The sequence below is a fragment of the Falco naumanni genome, chromosome Z (assembly GCF_017639655.2).
Source record: "Falco naumanni isolate bFalNau1 chromosome Z, bFalNau1.pat, whole genome shotgun sequence".
Classification (NCBI taxonomy): domain Eukaryota; kingdom Metazoa; phylum Chordata; class Aves; order Falconiformes; family Falconidae; genus Falco; species Falco naumanni.
Genome location: NC_054080.1, coordinates 40,023,718 through 40,039,341, shown reverse-complemented (window position 1 = coordinate 40,039,341; position 15,624 = coordinate 40,023,718).

Below are 15,624 nucleotides of genomic sequence, written 5' to 3'. Positions count from 1 at the left end.
CTTGTAACCCTTTGAGTTGTGAACAGATGACGTGTCTGTCATGAGACATTTTTACTTCTCACATTTGATGAGAGAGAAAACCCTATATTAAAATACTCTGTGAAGTATATAATATGTGAAGTATCTTTTTCTCAACATCCATTCTCATAAGACTATGACATACTCTTCAAGTAGGGTCTATGACTCTTCCTAGAAAGACAACAAGATCAGATGTCTGCCACACTGAAAATAGTGTGACACAGCTGGTTTTATAATGGATAGCAGCTGCAGGAACTGTGACAGCTGAGAAAGGAGCTTTTGCATACAGAAGCTGGAAAAACTGATGTGGATTTTATAGAATACATAGTAATCAATCACAATGGACTAGATGTTAGATTTAAAATGGTTTCCTGAGGTGAAAAGACCAAGATTTGTTGTAAATACCAGTATATAAAAAATTTAATTATTTTTTTATGCTAATAAAATATTTTGGCTACAGTACAGTATTATCAGTTTTACTGTGGTTGCATCATGTAACATTATATGCAGGAAGGGGAGTAAAAAAAGTTGAGAAAAGCAGTCTTAAATGATACTCAATGATAATTTAGAAGGAACATTATATTCTCCTGTCCTTAATGGAAGTCACAACTGCACTGATGAAGAACACAGTCATTGATAGTAAAGCAAAGTCATTAGTAATCAAGTCACTAATTGAGAATTTTAACTCTATATAAAAGCTGCATAGATACTTCACTTGGGTACTCCCAGGATATTTTCAAGCATATTTCCAGTTAAATTTGTATTGAGGAACAGCCAGTAGAATGGTAAAATATTTTCTTCAGAATGAGCGGGGTTGTTGCTCTTCCTTTCACCTGTATATGTATTCCTGTTCTGCTATGAAGATGTTGGCAGGAATGTAGGCTGGAACTGTATGAGCACAACTTTTCACAGTTGTGACACAGGTTTGATAAGGGCAACCTGGTCTACTTTACCCTGTTTTGAGCAAGGAGGTTGGACTATATCTAGAAGTTCCTTTCAATCTCAACCATTTTGTGAATTTATAGACTAGAATAATATAGCATAGCACAGCATAGCATAACATAGCATAGCACAAAATGATCTTAAACATTGTAATAGCACTTTGATTTTCTCACTTCTTAAGATAGGCAGTGTAATGTATGGCAAACCTACACAGTGATCTTACTAGACATTCAGCTGTTCAAGCATTTAACAACTTCCATTTTAGAGTACTCCCCAAGTGCAGTGAATTACCAAAAAAAAAAAAAAAAAAAAAAAAAAAAAAAATCAAATCTACAAGTGGTTCACTTTTACATATTCATGGTGAGAAAAAAAAATCAGGTAAACATGGAGAAAAATTCATTCTGTGGTATTTCTAGCAGAGACTTATATATATTAATATTACTGTATCTTGATTTGGTTTTCTTTTCTTATGCTAAGGAATCTAGACTCCTTCCAGTAACATATCTGCTGGTGTTCAGATCATGGTCTTTCAAAATCTGTAATTTCTTATGAAAATTTTCTTTCTGCTGAGATAGTCCCTGCATTATGTTTGAGCACCTGGTTATTTCTCACACAGTTTCATAGAAGTCAGTATGCTATGGTATAATACAGATGTAATTTGTTAAAATAAAGACTGCAGGATGCTTCAAAACTTTTGTAAAGCAAAATGGGAAAATCCCACAAAAATAAATACTGCACGGTAGACAAAAGAATGGTTTTGGAAGACATCCAAGTATGTATTCCATTCCATCAGCCTGAGCTAAATTAGGATCAGATGCCTGTTATGATTTATCTTTTCCTTCATAGGACAACCATGGTTTTAGATATCCTATTTGTTTTTCAGAAAGTACAGAAGCCCAGATTAGTTTAACTTTTCTAGAACACCATAATATTTAATGTACTCTTTTCAAGAGTAGAATGATTCCACTCTACTTGAAAATGTTTTTTTTTATGTCTTCTTCCTAATGCCTTCTTCAAATATCTTAACATCTACTTTCTTTTAGAATTTTTCACTATTATTTTAAAATACACTGATTTTTGAAATTATTTTCTTCCCTCCCTGATATATACTATACAAGTATAAAAGTGTAATTGCCATGTTCAGAAGACTGAATCAGAATTCCCAATAAAACAGCTACAGGTCAGAAGTTCTTCTATCAGAGTATGCCAAGTATGAAACTGAAATACTTTGTGGAAATCTGTAATTTCTGTTGAATTTTTCGTTGGAAATTAGCAAGAAACTTTATAGCTGGTATTCTTAATTATATGTTACTATATATATATATTTGGCAGTATTTTAAAGTGCAATGTCAAAATATATTTTAAAAAATATTTTGAAAAATCAAACAAATAGATTTGGTGGCCTTTGAATGTCCTGAAAGATAGGTATTGAACTATAGATATATAGATATATAGATAACAAACATCCTGTCAAAATGTAGTTCAGTATAAAGTGAGTTAGGCCTTTACCTCCTACAGACCAAATGGGTAAAGAAGCTATTATATGGATACATTACTACTTAAAAGTGTGACAAGCTGTGAATTTCAGGCTATTCATTAGAAAACAGCTAGTGCATTACTATGAAGAAAGAATTAAAAGGTTGGTTGTCAGAGATGGTAATTGGCTTCCTCAAGAGATAGATGTGCTTTAAAATACACAATAAGAGAAGTCTACAACAGAAATATATATACTGGGTTCTACAAGACAGTCACTTGTACTTTAACTTTCCCTGTCATTAGGGTAATGGCACTTTAATGGCCCCAAACCCAACTAAACTTTGATGTTTCCCATGTCCATACAGTATATCTTCAGGTACTGCATTGTCAAACCTTAACAGGTGATGATGTCTGTTAATATTTCTTCCCTTTCAAACAGTGGAATCACTGGGATGGCAATTTTAATGCATAATTATATTAATTAAACTATTTCTGTCTCCTGTTATAATGGTATTTTCCCATAGATCACGATTTCCATTTATCTGAAATATATCTATTATTGTAACTTCAAAAAATATTTTGTAGAAGTTTCAGATGACAATTCTTGTCCACCTGTTAGGAAAATGTGGCTCTCCCCTTTACTTTTTCAGAACCTGTTACTTCTATAATTACCAACAATGGCAAAAATCTGTATATGTTAAAAAAGGGGAGGTATGTTAAGATTTCAGTTTATTAAGTATCATCAAGCTTCAGGCCATATACTTCAGATTTCAGCAATGGAAAGACACAAATACACAGACCCTTCCACCTCCATATGTGTATATGTAGTAAAAAATATATTTGAAAAATATCTGTTTGATTGCTGCTAGAAATTCCCTGCCTTTTTTATTTGCAGCAGAACTTAATTTTGTACTTTCATGAGGCTCAGTAATGATACAATTTAGTATGTCCTTATAAATAAAGATTTTTAATAGTAATAATAATAATAATAACAACAACAATACTTTCCTTCAACATTTCTGAATTTATATTTATAAAATCAGAGGTAACACAGGTAAGTATATGCTATTTTATTTTATTTACTTAATTACCAAGTCCTGCTTAGACAGTATTTCAACTCATCATTATGAATATCCATATATTTTCACAAAATGCCAATACTTTTACAGGCATCCATTTTCATATAGAGATGTATTCATATGATTACATGAACATTTCATAAAAGCAGAAATTTTGCACTGTGCGATAAATGCTGTACCTTTTGTGATGAGCATCATAATTTCCTGTACTCTAAGAAAATCTCTGTAGTACCTCATAGAATAAGTATTAGATACTTCAAAGTTAATGAGAATATTTTTGTGCTTCAATGTTAATAAATAATGTATCCTTCCAAGTCTTGTATGAAAGGTGAAATCTATTAAAGATTCATATTTAAGAGAACATGGCATGTGTTTGATATTCAACTACAATTAATCAAGCTGTTCTGACTTCATCTGAATGTTAATAATAATTATTAATGTCTATCATGAGTTTTTGAATGAAATGAAGAAAGGTACTAAGGCAGCTAAAAGAAACCTTTTTTTTTTACTTCATTCTTCAGTGTATTTTTAAATTAAGATAAAGTAAGGTGATATTTGTCATTGTATTCTGATACTTCTGTTTCTTTGAGCTGCAAAAAATGCTTCCTCATCAGTAGAACATATAAATTTTTAGAAATACTGATGGATGTCAGTTTAAGTTGTGCTCCATTTGGTTTCAAGCATTTTAAAAAGGTTTTATTTTGCACAAAGCTTTCAGTTTAATTATAATATATGGCATAAGAAGTTGAGTTTTCTATAAGGTGTCTAAAATTCTGATTAACTAAATGGTTAGTCAGGAATATCCCTCAGACCAAATATTGAATACTATATTCATTGAACTATTAATTTATTTTTTTCTGAACAAAATTCTTCAAACCCAAATCTTTGAGAACAATATTTCAAACATGCAATCTATTAATTAAAATTGAATTATAATGATATCTTTTTTTGACTGTGTTTTTTCAATGACAGATCCAAAATAAAGGACACAAATACCATTCCTGGTAAATTATATTTACCAGGAAAGTATCATAACTTCAATTAAGAGATGTAGAAACTAAGTCATACAAGAGTGAAGTGGCTCATGAATACTCATTAATTATATGTATTATATCAGAAACAAAGTAGTAACTTAGTTATGCTGACCTTATTAAGAGTCAGCTTTTGATCTGGACAGACAACTTGACAGACATGAAAGGCATAAAGACACAATGTGGCCTGTTATAGACCATTAAGTATTTTTTAATATGCATTTGTGTACTTATTTTAGGTAATGACTATATGCCTCTAGTGCCAACTTTCAGCTCTGTTTTAGGTATTTTTCTTGTTTCAGGATATTTTAAAACTGAAACCTTCACTATGTTTAAATAAAATCTGTAATTCTATTTTCTCCTCTGTTAAAAAGAAAATTCCACCTCAGCTCAGTACGGCAAAGTAAGACATCAGTTGCCCACATTGTATGACGGCATTATGCTATTATTATATTTTATATATATATATATAAATATAAATATATAGCTGAAGTCACATAATTCCTTCTATGAGCCTAAGGAATATTTCTGTGGACATTATTTTGCTCTCATGTATTCTTGGGAAAGCAAGTAGGACCAATTTTGCCCAGCTTCATACACTAGTGACACAGCAAATCACTCACCCACAGACTCTGGGAATAAGAAAATTACAAATGTTCTATTTGGATTGATGTTGCCATTTAAATTAATTTTCAACAAAGTGTTTATAGATGCCCCTGACCCTCTTTTTTTCTTTCTCATTTCTTACACATCTTGTATTGTGATAAAGCTTCTCCACAACTTTGAAAAAGCTTTTATTCAAAAGCAAAGTATATCAATAACAAGCTAAAGAGTATTATCAGCTCAGATGGCACATAAACTCATAGGTCAGTCCATGGACTACATGTAAAGTTCAGCAGACGGAACAGTATTCTAATCTGCCTCATACAATTCCTAAATCAGATATGAGAAGATCTATTATATACTATGCATTAAAGACTTCAGAAGGAATATACCTTAGCTTTCTGTAACTGCTGCAGTTATATGGCCAAAAGGGATAGCTCTTTAAGGTTTCATTCTGCTGTCACTCAGGTGAACAGTTTTTTTTGAAATGGAGTTTCGTGGGAGCAGGACTGAGCACAGATTTGAACACCATCTTCTTGCAAATTCATGCTTTTAATTATCAACACTGAATGTTTTCACTTGTTGTATCTATAGTGTTGATAACAGGTAAAATTAGAATTACAAAAACATCTACAAATTGCCTGTTGTTGTGGCTCTGAATATTGATTTGAATGAATCAAATAATATTCTGAGCTGATATTTTGCTATCAGAGCTCCCATGTATTCACTGCTGGAGACCATGTGGTGGAAGTACAAATCATAAAAAGAAATCTCCATAATCATGCTTGAAGCTTCAAAACACTTTTCTGGAGGATAAAGAGGTATAAAAAGAAAGTGACTCATGGGTAGATGTGAAAGAAAAATTCTCCTTGAAATTACTGTTCTTATGTGCATCCCATAACTGATGAGCAGGTGCTATTTATGCATGTTTACTCAGAGACTTCAGTGCTTTGTGTATGACGCTGTTGTGGTTAACCCCAGCTGGCAACTAAGCCATGTACAGCTGCTCAGTCACTCCCTCTTAGTGGGATGGAGGAGAGAACTGGGAGAGTAAAAGTGAAAAAACGGCTGAGATAAAGATGCTTTAATAAGTAAAGCAAAAGCCGCAAGTGCAAGCAAAGCAAAGCAAAGCAAGGAATCCATTCACTGCTTCCCATGGGCAGGCAGGTGTTCAGTCATCTCCAGAAAAGCTGGGCTCCATCATGCATAATAGTTACTTGGGAAGACAAAATGCCGTAACTACAAACATGTCCCACCCTCCTTCCTTTTTCTTTCCCCAGCTTTATACACTGAGCATGGCATCAGATAGCATGGAATAAACCTTCGGTCAGCTGTTCCAGCTGTGTCTCATCCCAGCTTTTTGTGCACCTCCAGCCTACCTGTTAGTAGGGAGGGGTGAGGAGCAGAACAGCCCTGGCTCTGTGTAAGTGCTGCTCAGCGATGATGAAAACATCCCTGTGTTATTAACACTGTTTCCAGCACAAATCCAAAACATAGTCCCATACTAGCTACCATAGAAAAGAATTTACCCCAGTCAAAACCAACCTAGATTTGTATATGTTTGTGTGTTATTAGTGTTTTCATCTGTTTCACCCTAATGAAATACAACATGGAACACATGAGCCTAATTTGTTTTGTCTGCTGTTGGGTTCAAGACAGGTTTTAAAATTATATTGCTCTCAGGGTTCATGTTACCAGAGATCTTGCTGCTAGAGCAAAGCTCTTTCAAAAAAAAAGAGTTTTTAGGTACCTGCTTACATGGGTATCTGGATGCCACATGTCAGGGATTTACATGTCAGGGAACTGCTAACAGTAATTACATCCCTTCAATAGCCTTGGTGAGAACTAATGTGATCACACTTGTAACAAGTACTGGAGTTAAACAAGTTGATGAAGTTCTAGTGAAATTTATTAGACATTGTTGAGTTTATATGGTTTGTTTGTTTTTTTAAGCAGATACCAACTTTGTTTTATTTTTTTTTTTCCCCACCTTCAAGTTTTATAAATGTCAGGTTCCACAAGTACAGACACTGCAGTTTATGGATTTATGTCCTGGCAAGACTAAGTGCTGTAACGGGCAACAGAAATGATAATATCTTTCAAATTAAAGAAGTTATTTTTTTCAAATAGAGGACTAAAGGAATGTGTTCTGAGGATGCATAAGCATTTGTTAATTGCACCAGAAAATATATGGGAGGGAAAAACGGGAAACTGATTAGATCTTTTTAAATATAGGTGCTTTCAGCTACAAGTTTTTTAATTTCAAAGCAACTTTAGAAGTATTTGAAACCAAAATTAATGTAAAAAATGAAAATTTAACTGATTATTCTTGTCTTTGTCTACATTCACAATCCTTCTGTTTATTCCTCTTCACATGTTTTTTATAGCAGTACGACAGGAAAATTAAAACTAAGAACAAAATAAAACAAGAGAAATAAAAGAGGAGCAAAACTACCATCACAGACATCAAAGACCTCTGGCTACTTGCATCTTTCCTTACTGTAAAGGAAACAAAACAGTTTAAGTGAATAACTTAAATTTATTAAACTTAATACATTTTATAAATGCTATTTTAATTAGCATATTAATGTAGTTCTAAAATTATATTTATGTACTTATTAGAATAATATATAATATAATGATACAATATAACATTGTAAAATAGGTAAATACAATATAAAATATAGCTATATAATAAGTAATTATATCTGAATGCATATCCAAAATATGCATATAAATAAATAGATTTATATTTTAATTTTTGAAAGTACAACCTCATTAAATTAACTAAGATTTGTTTTAATGAATTTGATAAAGTTGATAGATTTCAAAACAGGAATTAATAAAAGCTTTAATTGGAAGACATGGAAACACCTAAAGAATGTTAGTCAAGACATTCAATGATTTAGATTTTAAAATTTGTGTTTAAGAACATAGGTAAATGCTTTGGATTTTCAAAACCACTGTTTTCACTGAGGTCAGTTTAAAAAAAAAAAAAAATTAGTGGTAAGTTTAAGGATATAAAACTTCAAAAGAATGGTGGAATTGAGAATATGATCAGATGATGTAGGAAGCACTCTGATTTTTCTGTTTGAGATTTATTGGTAAAGGAACATTATAGATGCTGGTCTGTCATTTCAAATAAAGGCAAATTGACCTTTACCTCTCAAAGCTGCAGACTGTTGTGACAGGTTCTAGAAAGAGCAAAAATCTGTTTTTCTTAGTGTGACCAATGTGAAAAAGTACATTTTGGACACTGCAGCTGGCAGGTGACATTTAGATAAAAGGTTTGGGATTGTTTCTGCCAGTTTTTACTTACATACGTATTCCTTTAAAGGATTATGAACATTTCTTTAGAAAATATAGGCCCTCTTAGTGACTGACCGTACATATCTGTAGAGAGATTGCTGCCTGGTGGCTTCAGAAAATCAAGGCTTCATTTAAAGTAAGTAATGATAATAACAAAAATCCAACACCCCCTTCCCCCCCCGCTCTATCCCTCGCCCCCCTCCCCCCCAAAAAAAAGAAAGGAAAGCTGTGGTTTTCACAGCTGCATATTTTAGGAGGGATCTTGGTCTTATCCAATGACTGAAGCTGCACATAGATCTAAGAAAGCATATATATACATAGCCATAGTAGATATACTTAAAAGCAACTAAGTATACTTACATAATAAAAATAACACAATATAAATATAAGATAAATATATATGCAAATAATACCATAATGAAATGCAATGACATTATATTATATGTGATATATTAGTAGCATGCATATATATGTGTGGTACACATATCACTAAATACATCCTTATATCAGTTTATGTATATAAATAATAAATGTAAGCTTGTGACATCACAGACACTTATTTTTCTTACAGTGCTTGAGTAAGACATTAACACCTAATTGACTGCTTTTTGTTAAATATAAATTACAACCGACTGTTATTTTTAATAAGGATCACTGTGGTATTTAAAGGGAGAGCTTGAATGCCATTGTCATGCTGAATCTCCTCTATATTGCTCTAGTTACTATCATTTCAGTTAACTGTTTAACAATAATTACAGTGTGCCAGCCTTGTGAAGTATTTCGTGCTTGATGAGAAATAGTAGAACATTATTTTAGAGTATTAGAAATACTAATACTTTGGCTATATCTGTCATTAACCTATTAGCACATGATCACTTCTTTCAATCAAAAATAGTTCCTGATTTTATTCAGCTTGCCTGACCTTTTGGAGATGCTAACAAGGTTGGTCTATTGTCTTTGTGCCATTTGTAGATTTATGATCACAAATAGTTTATATCTGAATAGATATTATACTGATAAAAAGTCTTTAGGTACAGCCCTTTCAATTCAGTTGAATATACTGTTTTGACAAGGTTTTATCCTTAAAATCCAGTATCTTCATTGAACAGATTTCTCACAAAATGATGTTGATACTTGGGCAACATAACTGAAAATTTAACAGAAGAGTGATACACTTTATGAGAATAATATTGGACACAATCTTGTAAGTTGTATTGAGACATCAAATTAATTTGTATCTAAGTGGAATTTAAGCCTAATTATTTTTAATTTTAAAAACATTTTTATACCACTTGGGTCAGACTTTAATGATACTTTAAATGTAGAGATGGCAGCGTAGGGTATTGATTGGAATGACATTGTCTAGTCCTTGAAAGTAAGACCTGAGCAGTTTTCTATAGGAGATACAGTGTCATGGTAAACTCTATTAACAACAGGCCTTCAGAAATTTTACTTGATCTAACTTTCATCTAAGTGATTCTATGAAATGTAATGAAATGAGCCAATATATCTGTGTGAGCAAATGAACTCTAATGTAGAATTGATTTACATATTTTTTTGTCACTAATTTTTACTGATCTTCCTTGGCAAGTTATTTCATTTGCATTAGACTTTGCAGATTATTCTCTTGTCCATCTCCATTTTTCTTGCCCACTCTGTTCAACCCTTATTTTTTCCATTCCAGAGAAAACAAAATTAAATAGATGCCTTGGATTTGAATTCTTTGACAATTTTGTGACTCAAGAAAATAATTTAGACATCATCTTCTACTCAAATTTACAATACAGGAGCAAAGGAGTTCCTCATAGTTTTCCAGTATTTCTCAGCAGCCTAGGCAATTTTGGTTTTAATTACATTTCAAAGGATCTTTGTTACATTTTAATATACAGCAATCAAGTTGCTTTCAATTAAATAATAAAATACATTTCTAGCAGAACCCCCTTGTGTGATGAGAATTGGGGAGGACAAATGAAGAAAAAAATATTATTTCTAGAGTTTGTTCTTTTATTTTTAGACAAACAACAGTGATTTGATGAATGCTTTACTATTTTATTTATTGTCTCTGGTTTTGGATGAAATATCTTCTGAGAAAAAGGGTTGTTAAAGAATTGCATCTAAAATAGAAAGTCATAGAGGAAAAAAATGACCCACGATAGATCTTTGAAGAGTACAAATAAGAAAGACATATTATATAAGTGACTAAAATGGCAAATAATGCTTTTCCTGGATAATTCAGAAGAAGTTAAGCAAAGCCTAGAGTTTTGAGCAGGATTTAAAAAAACAGTATTTTTTTTTCTTTTCTTGGAGTATGGCTAGACGTATGGCTAGACATGTATTTTAAGAGAAAAAATCATGGCAATAGATACACGTTAGAAGTTTTCTGGAAACAGTTATGAAGATATTGATGACTGACCATACTGAAGCTTTATTTATTTTCTCTTTTTCTTTTTAACATGTGGAGAAATTACAGATGTGTTATTGCATATTCCCCTATTGGAGTGACATTTTTCATGGGGATGATGAAGGGATACCCTGGCTAAGTATTAAGTTTTAATTTACAGTAACTGGGTTAGGCCAGAGTGATGTACAAAACTGCTTGTAAACTGTTGATTGTAGCTTTATATATGTAGTGCAGCAAGCAGGGGCTGTCAAACAACATGTGTGGCAGTTTTCTCTGGGAAGAGCAGGAGGAAAAAGAGAAAGAGAAAGAGAAAGAGAAAGAGGTGCTGGCTTCTGGAAGGGAAAAAGACCTAGGAGGGAAGACTGGTGTGAGGAGCAGGAGGTGGTTGGGTGTTCTGGGAGAATCTCTAGGGATCACTGAAGAAGTTGAGGCTACTTTGAAGGCTTTGAGAGCCAGTGACTTGTACAGGAGCTGTACAACACTGTGAATAGCCTTGAAAAGGCTGTTTCAAATTGTTTCTCAGAGTAAAAGAGATTACCTGAGGTAAGGAAAAAGGGCAGTGTCTAGGCAATCAGTGAACAGTTTGTTGAGCTATAAAGCTACAGAGAGCTTGGATTAGCTTGCCTTTTTCATTGTGTTTTCTTTTTCTATGGTCATGGATATTGCTTGCTGTTTACTAACTAGCTTAATTAAGCATGGAGTAGGATTAGAGAAGAGCATACTTAATCATTCTTTCAAAAGAGAAACTACATTAATAAATATGCCCAAAAAAAAGATCTCCAAAACAGATAAAAGTAGGTAGAGGCTTCACAATAGAATGGGGACAAACAGCTGAGATCTTAAATAGAGGTTGTAGTGGTTGGAATTTTCTACTCTTAAGTATATAGATCGAGTGTGAGGACAGGTCTAAGAACTGAGTTGCAACTTGCCTGCTGAATGTGAAGGTTGTGCACCTTAAGAGTTGTGTAAATGTGGCATTTGGGATGTAGGAGAAAAGTTATTAGTCACAGATATATAAGGTACCAGTGTAGAGGGCACGTTCTGGAGGTTTACCTCAACATGCTGTGCAGAAGGCTGAAGCTAAGGACCTTCATATTTTGAAATACTACCAGTTGCACATGAGAGGTCTAGGGTGTAGTTAGAAATCTCAAATCTCATGCTTGAAGAGATAATCATACAAAGAGGAAAGATTCAGGCATGTCAGAAACTCTTGAATCCTACAGAAAGAAGATCTGATCTGGAAAGAAAGGTTATACCTTAATTGTAATGGAACCAGACTGTTACAACTCAAAATTAAAAAGGTCACAGAGAACTGCTGGTTGAGAAAAATTGACAGCCACAGAAGAGCATCTGGTTTGAGTTGACAGGACTGAAGTGTGTACAGCTAACATTTAATGTGTTTCTGAAAAGGCCAGGAGGGAAATAAAGTCATAATTACAATAAATAAGGCAGGCAAATTCGATACCTAAATGCCAGCTGACTGGGGCACACAGTATTGAGTGAGCTGGTGAACGTAAACTTTACTAGTGCTGAATGACATGAATTCTGACATCCTAAAGATAGAATGGGACACTAGAGTGCTTGGCATCAAGCAACTACTGTGGTAAAACAGGCATGTCACAGAGCTGATGGGTGGAGAGTAACTAGGAGGGTAGAGTGGTACCTGGCTAGCACCTGTAAGAGAGCAATGAAGTAGCATATACTGGGATCAGCTCTGTATTTAATGAATACATAAAGTATCATAGTATAAAAACAATACAGCAAAAGAGAAACCTCTGCTGCAGCCCTAAAGATATAATAGAAAGACCATAATACTGATCATTGATCAGGACAAAAGTAGTGTTTAGGAATAAATGACCAGCTGGAAATTTGAAGTAGGGGTTATTAATAGTGAGAGATTTCAACTGTCCATAAAAAAGACAGGATCAATGCCACATCCAGATGGGATCTAGAAATAAAATTTGGTATTTAATGACTGGCTACAATAAAATATATTGTTATGCTTTTTCTTTTGATTAAATAAATGGAGTCTAATTCAAGAGATTAGAGGGGAAACTCCTCAGTACAGTTAAATTTAACACTATAGTAAAGAAAGTAGGCCAAACAAATCCAGCACATAGACATTCAGTTTCAAGGACACCTGTATAAGTATGAGTTACTCAAAATCAAAACAAACAAACAAAAAAAAAACAACACACCACCACCCTGAAAAAAAGGCATTGTAAAATGTGGCTTTGGGGACTGTTACAATTAAATGTCCTTTTAGAAGCCCACATAAACTGAATGCCAAAATTCAATGAGAAAACAAAGCAAGAAACTTTGCAATTAGGGAGGCTCTGTCAGGAGAAAATACTGACTTTTGAAAAATAGATAGCATATGCTAATGAAAACTGGAAGGTCCATAAAATATAATGCATGAAACAGACATGAAATTAAGAAGGCTAAAAAAAAGTTAGTAGAAGAATGTTTTTCAAATTATGTTCAACTGGAAGCAAATAACTTTACATCGAAAAGGGGATTGTGAACATGCTCAGATTAAATGTAATCCTTCAATGATACAATAATCTTTATGGTAGCACTGAAGCCTTAATACTGTACAGGGAGAGGACAGTACTTAGAAGTCTTGAGGTAAAAGAAAATCGAATCCATCTTATGATCTTATTTCTTAGTGGTTGTTCCCCCACCCTCTGCTGGTGTATTTTCCACTAAGTGTGTCCCAGGTCTATGATACTTTCCCTATAATTACTCAAGTACACATCAAATTGCGCTCAACAGTTAAAATATATCTCAAGTGATTCATTGCAAAGTTGGTCTGTAGTATACTGGTGAGTATTCCTGCCTGTTGGGCTTCAGTTCCCCAGCTGGGAGCCACTTACTGATCATTCCTTGACTCTCCAGTTACTAGATCAGCTTATGGATAGGAACAAGGGAGTCTTGATTGGTGTAATATTGTTGCTGGTGCATGTCATATTTGCAACTGGCGCCTGCTGTTCTTTAACCTGAAGCAACCCCCCCACAGATGGATCCTCTTAGAGACCATGCAGGCTAGACAGCTGTTTAGGCTACCCTGTAGTCAAGGCAGCTATACGAAAAGCTCACTGGCACACTTTCATCCCTGGAAATATTCAGTGTCAGGTTGGACTGGGCTCTTAGCAACTAGTCAAAGATGTCCCTGTTCATTGCAAGGGTTTTGGACTAGTTGGCCTTTAAAGGTCCCTTCCAACTCAAACTGTTCTATGAGTCTATGATTATATGTTTGCAGCTACTACATTTAGCTTGGTAGAGATTTAGTGAAAACCATGACCCAGCTTTAGATGGACTGCATTAGAAGCATTGGTTGCCCGGGTCATTTTCCTAGTAGTCAACTCAGTCTGCTGTCTTTTCCAAACCACACAATCAATTTAAAAGAAAATGAACAAATGTTAAAATGGAGCTTCTGTTTTCTGACAGCTCTGAACTTTTACTTCCTCCTTCTGAATAAATTGAATAGTAGAGAGTCGAGGAGGGCAGAGAGTAGCTGTGATTTTTTTCCCCTTTCTTTTTGAAACTCAAGCAAATTCAAGATAAGTACTTGTTGATCTTTTTGGGAACAGTGTCAGACAAACTTGTTATAATAGTGTTGTTGTAGTGGGCTTCAGCCTAATGAAGTGGAATTAGAATTTTGCACTGAAATCTGAATGAACAACTCTCTCTTCAGAAAACATTTTGATTTTCAGTCACATTTTAAAGTTAAAACTTAATTTTGAATGTATTTCATCATCTTCTCTTCATCTTTGCCTTTCAAAACAAACCATTTAATAATTGTCTCACCATAAAATACAAAACACTTGCCAGGTCTTATGCCTTGTTTAATGTTACATATTTTTTACAGGAAAGAAATGCAGAGGAAAACTTTTCATCATGTTTTGTAATAATTTTTAAAAATACTAATACTCCAGGCCAAAATTAAGTGATTCATGATTTTCTTAATAAGGAAGGACACAATCTGAAAACAACCAGCCTGATATTCTTGAAGTACTCCAGTGGACTAAAAGTCAGTTCAGAAACGTTTATGAATATCATTGTCCATATTTAAATGGGCTGGTATAAATTAATTTTACCATTTGGATAGTATAAAGCTAAAGTAATGGTGCTGTGTGATACCACTGAAGCAAAGGTTACTTCACTTAGGCGGTCTTCTTTCATGAGAAATTCTTATGAAACATAGATTCTGACATATATTAATAACTTTTAGAAAAGGATGTATTTCTTTATTGAATTTTTGAAGTAATTCTGCAAAAAAAAATACATTTTTACTAGAAGTCCTGTAAGAACACCTCACCATATATGATGATATGCTGGAGCTGTTCATGAAGAACAGTAGCCCATGTGAAGGACCCATATTGGAGAAGTTCATAGAGGACTGCCTCCCGTGGGTGGGACCCCATGCTGGAGCAGGGGTAGAATGTGGGGAGGGAGGAGTAGCAGAAACAACATGTGGTGAACTGACTGCAACCCCCACTCCCTGTCCTGTGCCATTTGGAAGGGAGGAGATAGAGATATTGGGAGTGAAGTTGAACCATGGAAGAAGGGAGAGATGGGGGAAGGTGTTTTAAGATTTGTTCATATTTCTTATCGTACTTTGATTTGACTGGATTTGTAATAAATTAAATTATTTTCCCCAGGTCAAGTCTTGTTTGTGTACAGGATTTTCTCATTGGGCCTTGGCATTTGTCCAGGTTGTCCAACCGTCATATAGACTGAATAAATAAGTCAAAATATAAAA